The sequence below is a fragment of the Haliaeetus albicilla genome, chromosome 6 (assembly GCF_947461875.1).
Source record: "Haliaeetus albicilla chromosome 6, bHalAlb1.1, whole genome shotgun sequence".
NCBI classification, from domain to species: domain Eukaryota; kingdom Metazoa; phylum Chordata; class Aves; order Accipitriformes; family Accipitridae; genus Haliaeetus; species Haliaeetus albicilla.
The window spans coordinates 36186064-36203343 of NC_091488.1; the positions used below are offsets into that span (position 1 = coordinate 36186064).

General features: G+C 40.7%; 1 long non-coding RNA gene across 1 annotated transcript; it reads left to right on the forward strand.

Annotated features, from left to right (window-relative positions):
* Positions 1-2222: 2222 nt before the first annotated feature.
* Positions 2223-6200, forward strand: LOC138685607 (uncharacterized). Its single transcript, XR_011324905.1, has 2 exons — positions 2223-3932; positions 4027-6200. It is a non-coding gene; the product is annotated as an uncharacterized lncRNA (long non-coding RNA).
* Positions 6201-17280: the final 11080 nt, after the last annotated feature.

Here is a 17280-nt window from a genome sequence, read left to right on the forward strand (position 1 = left end):
CGTGTTACTTTGATAAAACTCAAGCGGTTTTGTTTCCGTTTTATAGACTGAAAAGTGAGAAATGACAAACCTGTATTTCTGAGGTGGCCCAGCCCCTGCCTGTGGGTTTTTACCAGATCTACCAGCTTTGATCTGTGGCTTTGGACCACTCTTGATGCTACAGGACAAACAAGTTGAAACAGCTTTTTATGTTACTTAACCCTACTTACATGTTGGACATGCACGGCAGGTGTCCTCACAGTGTGTATGAGGTAAGTTACTCGCTTGCTGGTCAAGGCAGTGGCAGAACTTCACCAGCTCTGAAGGCACTGGTTCCCTCCTCAGGCTGAGGAAGATGCAGAGAGCACTGCTATAAGCCAAGGATTGTCCCTGTACCTCAGTTTTGGAGAGGTACATAAGCAGTTTCCTTAAATCTGCTTGCAGAGTTTTCCCAGGGGCTGTTGACACTCTGTAGTCTGCCTTTCCTCATTCAGACTTGGAGCTACGCAAGGGCTGACTCTGAAGCTCATTCCAGTTCATTTTGTTTCGGTTTTCTTAAATCACAGTATTTCACAACTAAATTTGGTTTGGAAGTGCAAAAAAAAAAGGTGAGGCTGAGTTATTAAAACAAATCCAAACATATTGTTTGACTAGAAACAGTGTTTCACTCTGTATTAAAGTTCTAAGGTTTAGTTTACGTTGTTTATCCTATTTTCCAAAAATATCATTTGCCCTCTGTAACAAAATTGAAAACTCTTATTTCTAAACACAAAATTACCAACCATAGTGCTTCATTCAAAACAATGATTTTAAAATTGGGGGTTTTCTTTAATTTTTCTCCCCCCATTTATCCTGTTTGGAAAATATTCTTTGGAATTTAGTTAAATTCATGTAACATTTTGGTCTGCTCAAACCTGCATATTTTGGAAGGTTTTATTTGCCAGAAATACTTCACTCGATTCAAATTGCATGCGTCTGGATAATCTTTTTCTTTGGCCCAGTCTGAACCCAGTAAGTGAATTGCTTTACCTCTTTTGGTACTAGTGATGAAAAAAGTGGTAGTAATAATGCATATCTCTGAGATGGGAGGGCAATGGCCAATTTCTACAGCCAGTGTACCACGTTTTTCTGAAGCTGTCATCTGGATGCAAGTGATCTCTAGATCCATCTGTGCTGTTTCTTTCAAGCTGTTCAGTAGATTCTTCACAGCCCTGTGCTTTCTCTCTTGTTGTGGTCCCATCACTGTAACTTAATAAATCCTCTCTCCCTGCACAAAACCAGATGATGAGTAACTTTTAGATGCTGCTTCCAACTTACACATTTTCTCCTGGTTTTGAATTTTTTTTTTTTTTTCTGAATTTGACAGGTTTTCAGCTCCAGTAGGAGGTAAGTATTTAATGAGGGCAGTATAGCTCAGTCTTTATTTTTCTGCACTTTCCCACCTATTTGTCCACCATTCTGATTTTCTGTTTCAAAAATGAAGTCACTTTCACAATTTCTTTGTAATGTATCCTGTCTACCCCTTGCTCTCCGGCATTTCTAGGAATTCATGCTGCCTTCTTAATTGACCTGTCATTTACAGACAGTATCTGTAACTCTTGGGTGGATACTTGGTAGCCATTCTGAATTCTGATGAACAAAGCAGAAAATTTCAAATCTGCAATGCTTTGGAGACTATGAGCTGTCTGCAGGCAAGACGCAATTATTTCTATTCAGACTGGTTACTAAGCTGTCCTTGCTCACCAAATATACATAGGGAACTATGTATTTCGAGTGTGACTTGAATTTGGTCAGCTCAATCTACTATATCAATGCTACAGCTAAATTAATCTTTTCACATAGGCAGCTACAATTTGAGATAAATTGAAATTGTATTAGTCAAGGGCAAGATGCCATCATAAAATCCTGGCCTACCTCATTGCTTAATTAGTTTTATAAATATTTATTTTTACAAAATAAAGACAATGGTATTGAAGATCTTAGTCCTTTTTCACTCCCATGAAGTCGTAATCAAGCTTATCTCTCGTGAGAACAACTGTCTGTTTTCTTTCCTCCTTCTCACGTATACTCACTTCTTCAACTCAAGGCTTATAAGCAGATCATTCTAAATGACTATGGAATTTAAAAGCAGATATGTATGTGGGTGTAATTGCTTCTCAGAAGATGAGATAATGCTGTTTACTAACAACATTTATGTCATTTCTACTTGGTACACATCTGTGACAAATCTTCTGCCAAAATTACATTATTTTTATATTAATGTTGCCTATAGCATCCACAGCTATAGTATTCCTTGCCTGAGCTTCAATAGTAGAGCTGAAAGAGTTAACGTGTTTGGTTGCAGACCCAGTGAATTTACTAAAAGCAAAGCTAGATGAAGAATCAACATCATTTCCCTGACATTCCTTCTTCATAGTCATTGCACATGATCTGTTAATAATAACCTTTGGTAGAGCTTTACTGGAATACTCATTATTTGTCCTTCTCTCTACCCTCAACGAAAATATGGTAATATCTGTGCAAAGAGCAACATGCACAAGTTCAGGGGAGTCACAGCTTGCTACCCCTTGGAGGCCCTCAAGAAACCGCTTGCTAGTGTTCAGGTATTCCCATTTAAAGGATCATCATAACGCTATGAGGAGTGCCTTGCTATTAAACAAGTACCCAGGAGTCACCCTTAACTCAGGTCAAGCTCAGATGGATGCAAATAGGAGTTTGTTTACAATGTCCAGAATAGAAAGCATCAGTTAAAATATTGGCAAAAGAAGCGTATGGTGTAAATAGGAAGCTGTTCTGCTAATCTGCTCATGCTAAAACCAAACAAAAAAGTCCCCTTCTATATTAGCCAAGCTGTTCATACTGCTTTTTGGCTCAAATGCTGGGGAAGGCACTATTTTCCTGTGTGCTCATGAGAACCAGTAGGTGCAGGACCTTCCAAGTCAATTGCGTTAGACCTTTTATCTAGTTCCCTGGAGTCCCTTGGGTTTCCACTTACATTCAAATCTGCCTCTCCTTTCCTTCCCCATTAAGTATGCACTAATCCGATAAAGAAAGAATCTAGCCCTTTCTTCCAGGAAACGATTCCTGAACCCCTACCCCCTTTGGAAAGACTAATATAACTTTTGACAGATCAGGTGCCATCTCCTAAACATGACTGCCTCTATTAAACTCATTAAGGGCACAATACCTTCCCCTGGCTCCCCCACTCTCGCAGCCTCTGAGCAAGTACATTTCACTGTGAAATGTCTCAGGCCAGTGAACATTGTGGTTTATTATCAACTACTAAGTGGAGAGACATATCCCAGGCAAACAATACCCATTAAATGAGCATGTGCCTTCCATTACTGGTTGTTGATTTAGAACAGATACTCTGTTAATCAGCCATTTCAGAATGACAGTCAGTGGGTTTCAGGCAGACAGACTTACAGCTGAGGGAAACCATAACTGAGGCTTTCATGCAGAAGGAGTTATAATGCCAAAAGACAACTGTTGAGAGAACTTTGGTGGTCTTAAATTGCTCTGTCTTCCCTTCATTAGGAGATTGGTCAACATACAGAATTGGAGCATCACAGCAACCTTCTCAGATTTACACAGTTGTAGAGATCATTAATGCAACGCCCCATTTGACTGCCTGTGACTTCAGGGTCCTCTTCACTCCACAAAAGTGGATTCATATTGACTTACAAAAACATAAATAAAAATGAAAAAGATCATTCCAGCAAAGCATGCTCTTGAAGAAGTCAACAAAGTGAAACAGCGGTCTCACCTTCATCCTAAACCCTGAAAGATTTCCAGGATCTCCTCTGAAGTCTTGGTTCTAGCTGTGACCCTGCTCATGTCTGCTTTGTAGAAAAATACCTCTAGCAGAAGATGATTTCACTGTAATCCCTAAATCAAAACAAACTGGGAAATACACTGCTGTTTGTGTCAATGTCTAACGTTACACAGCCTCGGTGAGTGCACGACATTATTTTGCATGCTGGCACTTGTAACGGATCAGACTACAGAACAATTACCTTTACTATAAAATTGTGTCTTCTTTTATAGTGTCTTCAGTTTTAATGAAGATCAGCTGTGACAAAGCTACATGGAGTAATGGAAGAGAAATCGCTTTTTGAAAACAAAAAGGTTTTTAAAAAGTCACAAAGGGACTGGAGGAGCCATGAGTGCATTTTCTACCTTAACATTTTGGCATTCCTCTGTGGAACCTTCTGCTGTCAGCAGGGAATGAAAAATTGCAGTTGACATCTACACCTGGCATTTGTCTCCATTAATGGTTAATGCAGGGACTGTGTTCTCTTGGCTTAGTCTCCACCTGTCAGCTACTCTTTAGGAGAAAAGAGAGCAGGGAGAAACCAAATAGATTTAGGCTTCCTTGTTTTGAACCAGGTTTCCAGTGAAATCTATAGGCAAGGGCCAAATCTGCATCCTTAAGGAAACGATTACATTGTGGCCGTGCTTGTCTCATCTCCTTCAGACCTGCTGTTCCATCCATTCATCTGTTATGGAAATTTTCTGCCTGTCTTTTCATTTCAGGAGCTAGAAATCAATTTTTTTAAATTTGGCCCATCCTTCAAAGAGTATGGAAAGCCTGTGGCATAGGTGTATTTTGAAATAGAGAACGCACGTCTGTGTCTCTGAGACAGAAAGTAAAATGCTGCTGAAAGCTGGAGCCTGAAGAGTGGCTCCATTTGCTACAGGAACAACAGCTCCTTGGCAGAGACTTAATGAAGCAGTAAAGATGGAAGGTGGTTCCTCTGTGTGTTGTTTCACCCTCAGAGGAACATCCCACAGGCTGACGGCTGTGGGCCTGGTGTGGATGTAATTGGTCTCAGATTCCCTGTCTCCTCCTAACCCAGAGATGCTCTATTACATCCTCAGGGATCACCCGTGGCACGATCATGTTCAAGACCTTTGTCCTGAAAGCTGGTGTCTTTTTTTCTTGCATCGAGCAGGAACGACTGCAACTTAAGAAGGCAAAGCAAAAGTATCACGCCAGCTAGCTTTTAAACTCGTTGATGTTAGAGATTATCCATGTTATTTTTTGGCATGTTAGGTGCCCAGACTCTATGTCTACTTATTGTAGCTCCCAGGAGTACTCCACAGCTTCTAGATTTGGATGCACACTACGGCAGTAACCCAGCTCTGTAGTTTTTTGACAATCATCCCCACCATACAAAGGAAACCTGGGCCCAGTTCTTCCAAGGGAGCTGGGGCACGCTCTGGTCCTCTTCCATGGCTGAGACTTACGATTGTCCAATGCAAGGTGATAGTTTGCTTTTCCACCGTGGCAAGTTAAAATATCTTTGAAAGACAGCACAGAATGTAATAAAAGAAAGAACAAGACTAAAGTCTGGGCCAACACTGTTGCTGTGCAGAAAGGCGAGAGAGTTGTTATAGCAACAGATGAAGGAGGTTTTTTTTAACAAGTGCAAGCACCTGAACCTTAGAAAGCTAATGTAGCTGTAATTGAGAAAGTCTAAATGGTACCTTTCAGGCTTACGTGCGTTTGCTGTGCTTGCGCGTCAAGCTGACCAAACCTGAGTGCCTGTATTATTGCCGTCACAGGCCCAAGCTTTTAAGACCTGTTGAGGATCCAAGCGTATATCGGTCCAGCCCGTCGACTGCTCTAATCAGGACATGCGGCTCTTGGGTTAGAGCTGTTTGCACAATGCTCTGGAGCACGCGCAGACCAAGCGTGCATCTGCCCTCAAGGTACTGTTGCAGGCATGCCCTGACTGCATTTACTTTGGGGAAATATTTCTCTCTTGTTTTGCTGTCATTAGCAGTGCTCTAAAGATGAGAGTGATCTAAAGCAGAGAGTCAGCTGCTATTTGTCACCGTGCCATCTCTCACCCGGCACGGGGCAAGTCTAACCCACTCAGTAATAACTAAACGTCAGCCCCCTGAGCCCGGATCTGCTCTAGCATTCCTGCCCCTAGTAAGGCTCAAATAGTAGTTATTGCATGAGTAGGAGTTTTTTCCAGCGCACACAAAACCAGGGGAAGGGATTAGAAACAGCCACAAGCAAGGCGTAGATAAATACACGTACCGCTAAAAGCCAATCAGTTATTTGACCTCAGGTTCATATTTCTGTAAACATGTATCTTGGCAACGTATCATTCGGTTTCTCAATACGATGTAATGCAAGCCCTTCCTCATTTATCTCAGCTGTCTTGTTGTGTTATGTTACAAATTATTACAGTTAATTCTGTGTTTAATTGCGCTTAGCATAATTTATTTGCTATCCAGTGATTTTAACTGTTGGACATAACAAAATATGGTTGTTTTTTCTTCTGCTTCCTTCTGCTTCTCATTTGTGGATGCTGAAAGCAGCTGGACCTGTTCCATGTGAATGGAAATAATTACGAGCATGTACAACAAATTCATTAATCTCAAGAAGGCATCTTGTGTGGAGCTATTCCTGGAGTATTCTTCATGAATTGTCTTCCTCTTTCCTGCCCCTCCAAAATGACTTCCTTTTAATTTTCCATCACAAACCTGTTTTCTGTGAACCCATCTCCTTCCTCTTACCATTGGGGATTGGAAGTAAAATGTGTTTCAACTAAAATTGGCAATAATGACACGTTTCTTAAACCAATGCGCCTGTCCCAGATGTTCTGGAGGGAAGGAAAGCTCTGAGTCTTTCAAGGGCGATTGGAGCACTGGGACTGTTTCACACAATGGGAGCCCAAAAGACAGCAATTTTGTTCCACGTCATTGCCCCTTACTTTTTAAATACATTTATCCTGGGTTCCAAATGCAGAGCAGTCGGGACCCATGCATTTTATTTTGTGGAGCTTAATAGTCTGAAAATAATCCATGTTTCTTCCGCTATACCTACTTTCATTTTCTTCTTGGTTTTGCTTTTTAATCCCTGTGAGCAATTTGCCAGTCTTTTAAACAGACTATCAGTAAACCTTGTTCCACTGGTGCCTAAAGGTACTGCTTGCCCTTAAAGACACTGTCTGATGAGGGACAGTCTGTTCAAATCTTATTCTCCAAGGTTCCCAAAGTGCTTGAGCGGGAGAAGTCCACACATAAAACCAAGCCCAGACCAGTGTGCTGAAGTCAGGCAGGGACTGTGCCGTGTGTGCCGTGATGGCTTTCAGAGAGGATAGCAACGACGCAGCCAGCATGGCAACAGATGTGTACATATTTCATTACATACATATTAGCGTACATATTTCAAGAGGTTGGTTATCCATGCCCTTTCAAGTCTGAGCACAGGGACTTGTGTGCATAACCCTATGGTACAGTTAATGAACTTTCTGAGACACGTAGATGAAAACTGCTCCTCTGTCTCAAAATCAAAGCCGATAAGGCCTGCGTCGTTTCCTTTTAAATACAGCTGGGTTTGATCATATCAGGGAATATTTCCAGCTTATCCATATTCAATTTGTGTTACTTCTATTTCTTATTTACCCCAAATACACTCATCTATGTGAAAAATGAGGCCAGCATTTGATCAGCACTTAATGGAAGCCTTTGAGGATCTCTCAGCTATTGTTCACTGTTATCTGTCAGCAGAATAATGACAAAGTAGAAAAGAGTGCATGCATTGTATCTAATGTGATTAGTCTTCTAATGCTGGGGATGTAGGGAAGAACACAGTCAGCAGGTAAAATACACCTCTGGGTAAATACATGAAGAGTGCAAGGCTAGTCTGAAATACAAAAACCATAGAAAACCAGCAGTTTCTTCAGTTGTACGTTGTGTTTTTATGTATGTAGAGTACTAGTTTACCTTGGGGAAGAACTGCAGTGAGATTGCATGGAGGTGAAGTGTTGGGAGGAGGAATGCAAGAAAGTTTGGTATGGTAAGTCATTACTGAATCTTTACACCAATTAGATTTTGCAAAGGTACAGTTCAGGCAGTAATCAGAATTATGAGAGGTCAATGATGGTAGAAATTAAAGAATGTGTTTATCTTATAATGCACTGTGGGCCTATCTGCACCACCAAAAAAATGCTGCCAATGAAAATGAAGTCAGTTAAGAGCTGAGTTATATCTGCTACTCAGCATCAAAGTGAAATTTTGTGTTTCATCTGAATTCTGAGTTCTTGCCCATCTTCCTGTGAAGGGTTCGATGGTGGAATATGATTCAGCAATGTGCTCTCACAGCCCAGAAAGCCAGACGCATCCTGGGCTGCACCAAGAGAAGTGCGGGTAGTTGGTCAAGGGAGGTGATTCCACCCCTCTGCTCTGCTCTGGTGAAACCCCACCTGCAGTACTGTGTCCAGCTCTGGGGTCCTCAGCATAAGAAAGACATGGACCTGCTCGAGTGGGTCCAGAGGTGGGCCACGAAGATGATCAGGGACTGGAGTACCTCCCCTATGAGGATAGGCTGAGAGAGTTGGGGTTGCCCAGCCTGGAGAAGAGAAGGCTCCAGGGAGACCTTATAGCAGCCTTTCAGTACCTAAAGGGGGCCTACAAGAGAGCCAGAGAGGGACTTTTTACAAGGGCATGTAGTGATAGGACATGGGGTAATGGCTTTAAACTGAAAGAGGGTTTAGATTTAGAGATTTAGATGAGATGTAAGGAAGAAGTTCTTCACTGTGAGGGTGGTGAGGCACTGGAACAGGTTGCCCAGAGAGGCTGTGGATGCCCCATCCCTGGCAGTGTTCAAGGCCAGGCTGGATGGGGCTTTGAGCAACCTGGTCTAGTGGAAGGTGTCCCTGCCCATGGCAGGGGGGTTGGAACCAGGTGATCTTTAAGGTCCCTTCCAACCCAAACCATTCTATGATTCTATGAACATAGAGCCTTCTGTTCACTTTTGTGAATAGGCTTCAGATCTACATGCTGAACCTAACTGATTGTCAGCACTTTCACGTGCATGCCTGGGAACTGGATTTCTTGATCCAGGAGATCCATTCCAGGTTCATATGAGTCAAAAAAAACCCGTAATCCACTATCTGCATATGCAGATTGATCTTCAGGTCTTCTGTTTCCCAGAGGATAGTTCTTGTATTTGCAAATTGTCACTATAACTAGGGCTGGTCAGGAACTTCTCAATTTTTTAATTACTATAAATTGCTGATAAGAGTTGTTTTTAAAACCTCGCTAACTTTTTTTCCTGGAAAACTCCAGTATTAGTGCTATTGGTAAAGAATTATCAGTCCATAATGGAATTTTTGCTTGAAAAAGAGATGGGCACAATAGTAGGTGTAGCCCGGGAAATCAGCAGTCTTTAAATAAGTTTGGTAGACAGGGGCTTCACTCTCTGTTCTAAGTATTGCTAGTGACTGGCCTGGGTACCTGTATACAGACTATTCTGAGCTGTGGATGCACATAATGCTCATCCCTCTTAATGCTCCCCATCAAACTGAAAAGCTGTGCAAATTCTTAGGTTCATATGAATTAAAAACCCTTTGCAGCTTAGAAACATTTGAGGATGAAAAAATTTTTGTTGGGAAGAAAACTTCAGCTGCTATTTCCTGACCTAAAATCATATCACTGCTTACAGCATGCCACTGCAACATTATTTTAAACTGAAAACTTGTTTATGAATTGAGTAGTTTTTCTAGTGTCATGGTCTTTAATATACCCCAATTTTGGAACTGTGGAACTAGCTTACTCCACACCTTCAAAAACACATGCACAAAATTTAAGAGTTGTGTTCTCAACATTTTGAACTTTTCTGGTGTTTTTTATGAGTAAGGCTCACTGCAAGTTCATAAATAAGTTTCATAGTAACACTTGAGTTCTTCATTCAATATTCTGTATTTTCGACCTAATCCAAAGAGCAGATCTGATTCATAGAGAACAGAGTTGTGTTGACATTAATTTCTAAATCAAACCTGAAGATGGCAAACTGCATGTGTGTATAGGTTCACATCAGGAATTAGGGCAATAGCCTATCTTGTAGATGGTCCCTGGCCAAATATAATTTTCTTTAAAATGTCCTTTCTCTCCCTAACTGTGATGTCTTTGGTTAGGTAATATATTGCAAGTGAGAAAAAAAAAAATCAGCTATTTCGGTAGAGACACACATTAATTTAATTGCTGTTATTGTATATTTCCATATCAGCAAAGTATAATCTGCATTATTTTTCTAGTGTTGTAACTTTTTCTAATATCCTTTCCAGTTCATTGGCATTTCCAAGGTGAAAATCTCAGCTGTTTTCTGTTATAGTCTCCCACCTAGGAAGAAGATTTAAGATCAGCCGTATCAGCAGTTTGTTGCTGGCATCGAGATTATACTTTCTTCGTCCTCCCTGTCTATGCTAACACCTCTTTCTGTTCCCTGCCACAACTCTGCTCATGAACCAGCCAAGCAAAACTAAAGCTTCCAGGCTTACTAGCAACAGGATTCTTCCAGGCAAAGGAGTACGTGTATCAAAACAGTCCTGTTACGAGCAAAAATCTTACTGACCAATTATTGACACCTTTGCACAAATTTGGTTATGTCAGGGTTTTGCACTAAATCTGACACAGAATAAGAAAGCCATGTAAAATAAAAAAAAAAAGGGTAAGTAACTGTTCACGTGAATGTAGCAAACTTCATTCTAGTTCTTTATTGACTTTAGACTTTATGACTTGAAAGCGTAGAACTTCATACTGTCCTAATTAGGATGCCAAGGGAAAGAAATTATTTAGATCTTTGTTTAGTATTCTGTAGAAGTGGTAAGTCCTACAAGAGTGTCAGGTAGATCCATGGACCTCTCCAGGGAAGGAGGAGAGCTAAGGAAGCATGACAATAATTTAATGCGTACAAATGCTGGACAAGAATAGTTATATCTAATGAAAATGCTGCTGTTGTGATAGGCACTGTTTTAATTTTGCTCCAGTTGTGGGTCATATTTCCTATATTTTCCCCTTTTGTGGGTGTCTTCTGTGGAGTTATAAATGTATAATTAATGCAGCATAGCAATGTGCACTAGCCATATTATTAAAATTTAACATGGCATTAGCTTTCAAAAAGGAGTAACAAGTTGAAGCGAAAGCTGTAAAAAAGTGATTTTCTGTGAGGAGTTCCATCATACAAAGCATTGAAATTTATCTCAATATTATTTTATTAGAGCTTTTTAATTACTATGGCAGATAAGCAGGACTGGCCATTATCTTTGCAGAACATTTGTATTAATACTGTCACGCAATTTGCAATGATTACTACAGAATATTCTGTCCCTGTTAAGAGCTTGGTTTAAGCTGATATGCAAAAGCCAGTCCTCTGCAGGGCAGAAGGGTCCCCATTCTCTTTCACTGGACTCCCAAGTCACAGTCATTTTTCTCAATTGAACCATAGTCTTGCCTTTAGCAATATGGCCAAAGGAAACATAGAATCCCTCCCTGAGTACACCAGTAATGGCAAGTTCTGAATGCATGCATGGTAGACAGAAAATTAGTCACCTTTTTTGTTTTAAAGCAATCCTGCTATTTATAGAATGCAAGACGAGATCATTTTGTAATCCAAAACTATGTTTTCAATTACTTACTAGATACTTTTTTTGAGTTGGTTGGTTTGGGGGTTGGTTTTTTTTTTTTTTGTTTAGATACACAATACAAAGCCCAGCAATTTATTTCAAAGTGCAGCTTTGATAGTTTACTTCATAGTGGGATATTTGTAGCTATAATAAGGGATGAAAAAAAGAAAAAAGAGTTCACATACCATATATTCTAGCTTAGCTATCATCTTCAAACAAATTAAAAAGTCAAGCACTAACACTGGATTTGAATTAGAAGTAGCAACAGTCTTCTTATAATGCTACAGAACTCACCGAAGCCCTTTGTGTACTGTTCCTGGTTTGGATTGATATGCAGATTTAAATATTTCAGGCAGGAGTGATTTTTTTAGCGAATAAACTAACCAAATAATTTTTTATGGATATCTTGTGTCCTACATGGTTCTGTAGTTTTTCTGTGGGAGATCCCATCTCTGTATTCAGAACACATATAATGAAACAATAAGAAATTCAGGGATTGTAGGAGCACCACAAGAAATAATACCCATTTCAGCTTGTAATGAGTTTTTTAAAGAACTGCTGAGAAGATTTCAAATATCTATATTGGCTGCAAATAAGTTTTTGTCCTTGAATTATCTTGACTTCATTCAATTCAGGACAGTTCAATGTTTGCATTATAACTTCACAGCACTCAGAATCAGACACAGAAAAGGGTCGTTAAGATCCGTTGCATTCCCTCTCCTTTGCTGGTCAAGGCAGTATTGTTCCCTAAATTATATTTTTCTGTTGTTTGCCTGGCCTGGATAAAGATTTATTAGGCTGATGTTAAAAAAGGAACAGCTACAGGAAATAAGCCACGCAGCATGAAGATGAGAAGGCTTCAGATTTTGGAAGCTGATAGATTTAGGTCCTGGTATTCATGTCAAAATATGGCTTGAGTATCTTAAAATACGTGGGAGTGACTCCTACCAGTAAGTGTAGAATTGTCAGTAAGTATGTCCACTTGTGTCTTCCGTGCATGAAAATATAAGTACCTTATGACACAATCAAGTTTATGACCTTAAGAAGCTGCAATTGTGTGCTGTGAGGAATGAACAATTTTTTGGGATGCTGATACAAAAGTAAGAGAATACTAGGTTGAACTCCTAGGTGCATCTGTTCTTTTTTTTTCCTTTGAACTCTGAGTCTTAGATCCTATTTAGACAGTTGGAAAAAATCCAAGAAGTACTTCTTGTAATTTTAAAAGTAAAATAGACTGTAGTTTTTATGTGTAAACTTGTAAGATTTACTTTTTGTCTGCTGAATAAAGGGAAAGGCTTTATCAGAGGGGGAAGTTAGGAATTGTACAGCCAGCAATAGAATGCTGGAAAATTGGATTTATATAACTGAAGATGCCATTACTTGCTAATTGTAGTACAATTATTAACAAAATAATAAATATGAGGACAATTTAGCATTTACCAAGAAAACCCTAATGTGATAAGTGGTTTGCTCAAATATTTATTTTAAAGAGCATTTGTACAGCTCTTTCTGGTCACGGTCTGGGGGTCACAGAAATAATTTGCAGGCCAATGTGAAAATGGCACAGTTGAGAAAAAAAACAAGATAACATGGAAGTTGCAGATTTTGGTGGTGTTAGATGGTTTACCACGAGGTTTGACTCAGGTTGGATAGTTGCTGGTAAGAGTGTCTTTGCCTAAAATTCCCTTCTTTCAGTGTGTTTTTTAATATTATTATGTTACATTGTAGTAGCTGGTTTTGAAATATTAGAAAGTCTCCACACTGCCCTCCAAGCTTTTAAACCAGAGCTCCTTCAATGAAATGTTAACTACTGGCATCTCCTTTCATGTAAGCATGTTACTTTATAGTCTCATCTTGTCTTTAAAGACTTTTTCTCCTTGATTTATGCAGCCTTTGTCTTCCTCTCCCCTGTTAATCAAGTGCCCCTGTAGATCTTCACGGTCATCTTTTAGTCCTTTGATAAGCACTAGAAAAGGGAAAAGACTTAAAATACTATCTAAAGCATCACTGATGGCGCATGAGGTAGTGCTTCTTGAAATGAGCAGGGCTGCCCATGGTTGAGAGCTACAGTCTCTCATCAAAACCTCAGGGAAAGCTCTCCATAGCCGAAATCCTTCTTTACAACCGGAGCAGATACAAACAGCAAACTGCAGCTTAGTGGGTTATCATGCTTCAAGTTCTTTATGCCAGCTATGCTGAAGTAACTGTCCTTATGCTTACACACAGCATATGTGAGGTAGTGCTGCTTATGCTGAGCTTTTATCACCTGGAGAATCCTGGGTGCCTGTTTGCCGAGTTCCTTTGGTTTGCTTTTTCTTGACAGAGAGATTGGCTTCCCAGAAGAGGATTCACACCAGTCTGTTAGCTCAGTGCACCCCTCCATATGGCCAGGCATTCCTCACTGTTTACAAAAAGTTGCCACAAATGAGTTGATGGGCTCATCCATTTCTTCTGAAATGCTGCGGAGAAGAGAAGGCCTCGCCCAGGTAGAGCAGACACGAGATACAGCCCCGTGATGCACAGCTTCTGGGGAAGGGGCAGGGGCAAAGGGTGAGATGCAACCTTGAAAAAGAGGTATGGTCACAAACCAGAGCTCTATATGGGCTGCTATGAAGAAAATTAACTCCATCCCAGCTAGACCCAGTACACACACTAGGAATGTTCAGTTCACAAAGAAAAGAAATAAATAGCTCATTCCCCCGACCCTATCTGCAGCCAGCCTTACAAACATCCCTGTGAGATCACCAAAACCCACCTGCCAGTTTTCTCCAGCATGTACAGCTGGACCTCTTCTTCAGGCCAAATTCTGCCCTAATTGGTGACACCTGTACAAACACACTTGGCAGTGGGGTTTGGGTGGGACTGATTTCCTCCTGATGTTTACTTAGGGCCATGAGTGGCCAAGTAGCAACAGCATCCTTCCCTCTGCAATGTGGCCTCAGTTAATTGGCAATCCAGAAAAAAAATACGGGAGAAATTTGTAGTCATGGCAGTCTGCTACTATGATGGTTAACAGGGCATAGATCTGCACAGTAAAAATAACAATCTTAAAGCAGCTCTTCAGAGAGGCAACATACTTGGGATCATTTTTTTTCCCCTTTTTTCTCTGTCTCCACAGGATGCCTTATGTGGAAAAGCATAAAAATACTAAGCGCATGTAAATTTGTGAGCTGGAATTCTCCGGCTGCAGTTAGACATATAAGCCAAACCTGAAAATAAGCCATTTAAAAAATAAATCCTGTAGGGAAGACAAAACAAATGTGGAGCAGCCACTGTCAGAGCAAATACTTTGCCTGTTATTCATATACTTGCACACCTGATATTTCCTGTGGGTTTCAGTCAGGCCTGCCCTCCACATGTGGCCGCTCTCCAACAGTCTTCAGTGTAAAGGACCAGAGAGATAAGCTACATAACATGAGCACAGCTGGCTATGTGTGGAAGGATGCTCCATATTTTTTCTTCCCCAACATTTGAAAGGTAGCACGGACAAGTTAATACCCTGGAGCTCTTCCTTCAATATTAACTATTACTCAGCTTAAAAAAGAACATTCCTGACTAGAAAACAGGGTCGTGAAGACCATTCTTGGGTCCAATGGCTTACAATGAGCTTTTTTCTTGTTCTTTGAATTTTTTAAGCTATCAGTACAGCATCAGTAGCTTCAGTACACTTCAAGCTGATCCCAGTTCCACTGTTTTCTGTAACTCTAGAGGTGGTATTTGCACAGAGCAGGTCGAGAAATGCTAGTCACAGGGTTAATTCTGTTTTCATGTGCTCCAATGTGACCATTGCAGGGGAATTAAGCAAGGCTGGAGGGACTGCAAACCAACACCAGGTGACGATTCATCTCCCTTACCTCTTTCCTGCTTTTGTCTCATGCTCTACAGCTCTTCAGCTGTGTCAAAGCATCTTCCTAAATTCTCCAAAGCCAAGGGTAAGCCTGCGTCAAGAACGGTATTGCTTCACTTTCATCACCTGTAGCTTTATTATACAGATGCGTCTAAACAAATATTGCGGGTCATGCACTCGATAAGTCACAGCTGAGGGAAATGCCTCTTCCTGCCTGCAGTGGACTTGTGTCTGTTTCTGCAAAGATCCTCAGAGCTGGGGAACAGATGTAAGGGCTGGATGGAAGGTCAAGGGTGAAGTGACTTTTCAGAAGAAACAAAACACCATGAGTCAGAGTCTGGAATGTGAATGGGATGTGAATAATTTGAGGTTAGTTTTCTGTATGTTCCTCTGCCGTTGCTTGAGACCACCTTTCTGTGAGGTGCTGTGAAGAGAGTTTGCTGTTTTTCTGGGATGGGAACGTGGTTTGTTGGAGGAATTATGTATCAGAAGTTTCTACTGTGACAGCAGAGAGGCAGGGTGGGGGGAAGAAGTTCTTTGAGTTTGGTTTTGGTTTTTTTCCTTTGATCAACTGGTCCCTTCAAAACAGTATGGGCTGATTTATTTGTCTGAACTATGTCATTGGTATTCTATTTATCTACAGAAAAAGTGCAGCTGAAGCTGCCACAGGTATAAGAAATGCTTTTCTATTTTAAGCACCTGCCCATCAAGTGTCTTACCATAAATTTATTTCAAGTAGAGAGATCACTAAGTGACACCTTTTCATCACTATCAAATTAGATTTGGACACAGGATGTTGACATAAGACTCATTGACTTTGCCATCACTCCTAAATTACAGACCTTTCCTATCTCTGCACATGATTTAAGGAAATACAGTTGTGCCCTCAAATATGAAATGGTTTGTTGGGTTTTTTTTTTAAAGAAATAATTTAAGGCTTGGCTATCAGCTGCTCTTTCTTCTCTCTGTGAGCAACCTGCTTATCAACAGGAGGAAATACTTAAAATGGCTTTTGCAGGATAGAGATACTGGTCTATGGTGTCTTTTATAACTGTTTTTTAAAGAGGCTGGTAAGCCTGACTAGGGTATCAATGAGCAATTAGTGCAGTGCAGGCTTCTTTCTTCACCTCAGACATTAGCTTTTGACAAAGTGATGATGGGACTGTACATAAATAACACTTGAATTGCAGAAGAAACACCATCGTTTCCTAAACAGGGCATGGGGAATGCAAATGGCAGTCTAGGATAATGAGCAAGTGTTAGCTAATTAAATTTTACCTGTGCATGGTATATTCTGACTCTTGTACGTGTTGTAGGTAGAAGACTAGACATGGGTGAGTTGCTTAAGATTAAAATAAAAGATAGACCCAATATAGTAGCTCTCTTCTTCAAACTCAATTAAAAGTAGTTACCATTTTTTAAAAACTTTTCAAAGGCAGGGAATGGCAAGATTACACTTTTGCATGTTCTTACAAGTTCCTTTTTCTCTTGGCATGCAAGCAAGTTGCCAGTCATCGTAGAAAATGTTTTGGCAGTACCTTTCTGACATCTCTGTGTGGGAGGTGTAAGAAGAAATAGGGAGTTTGCTCTGTGCCTTAACCATTCTTTCAAGAAGTGATTTTTGAGCTGGAGTTGCTTGCTGGGAGCTAAGCAATGGGGGTTGTCAGAGATTTCCAAAGAAGGGAATTGCTAGAGTTATAAAATGGCCTTCTTAAAAAATTAATTATTTATTATTTTTACTACTGGAGCAGTAGCCTGATGTGAACAGACTTGCGTACTGGGCATGACCCCTCTTCCACCAAACTCTAGCCTCCTGGGACCCAAGTTCAGCACCTCCGATGCCTTCAGGGAGGTTTTCCTGACTTGTGCATGGATCCTTGGAGCCCTTTGGGTGGGGGACAGCAGGGAAGCCAGGAACAGAAAGCAGGTGTGATGCCCCCAGCAGTTTTCTCTTCCACGATGATACCTAAAAGCCCTGGTGAGCTAGGTTCCTTTGCACTTTCCATTTCTTCTCCCTTCGTCCTGCCA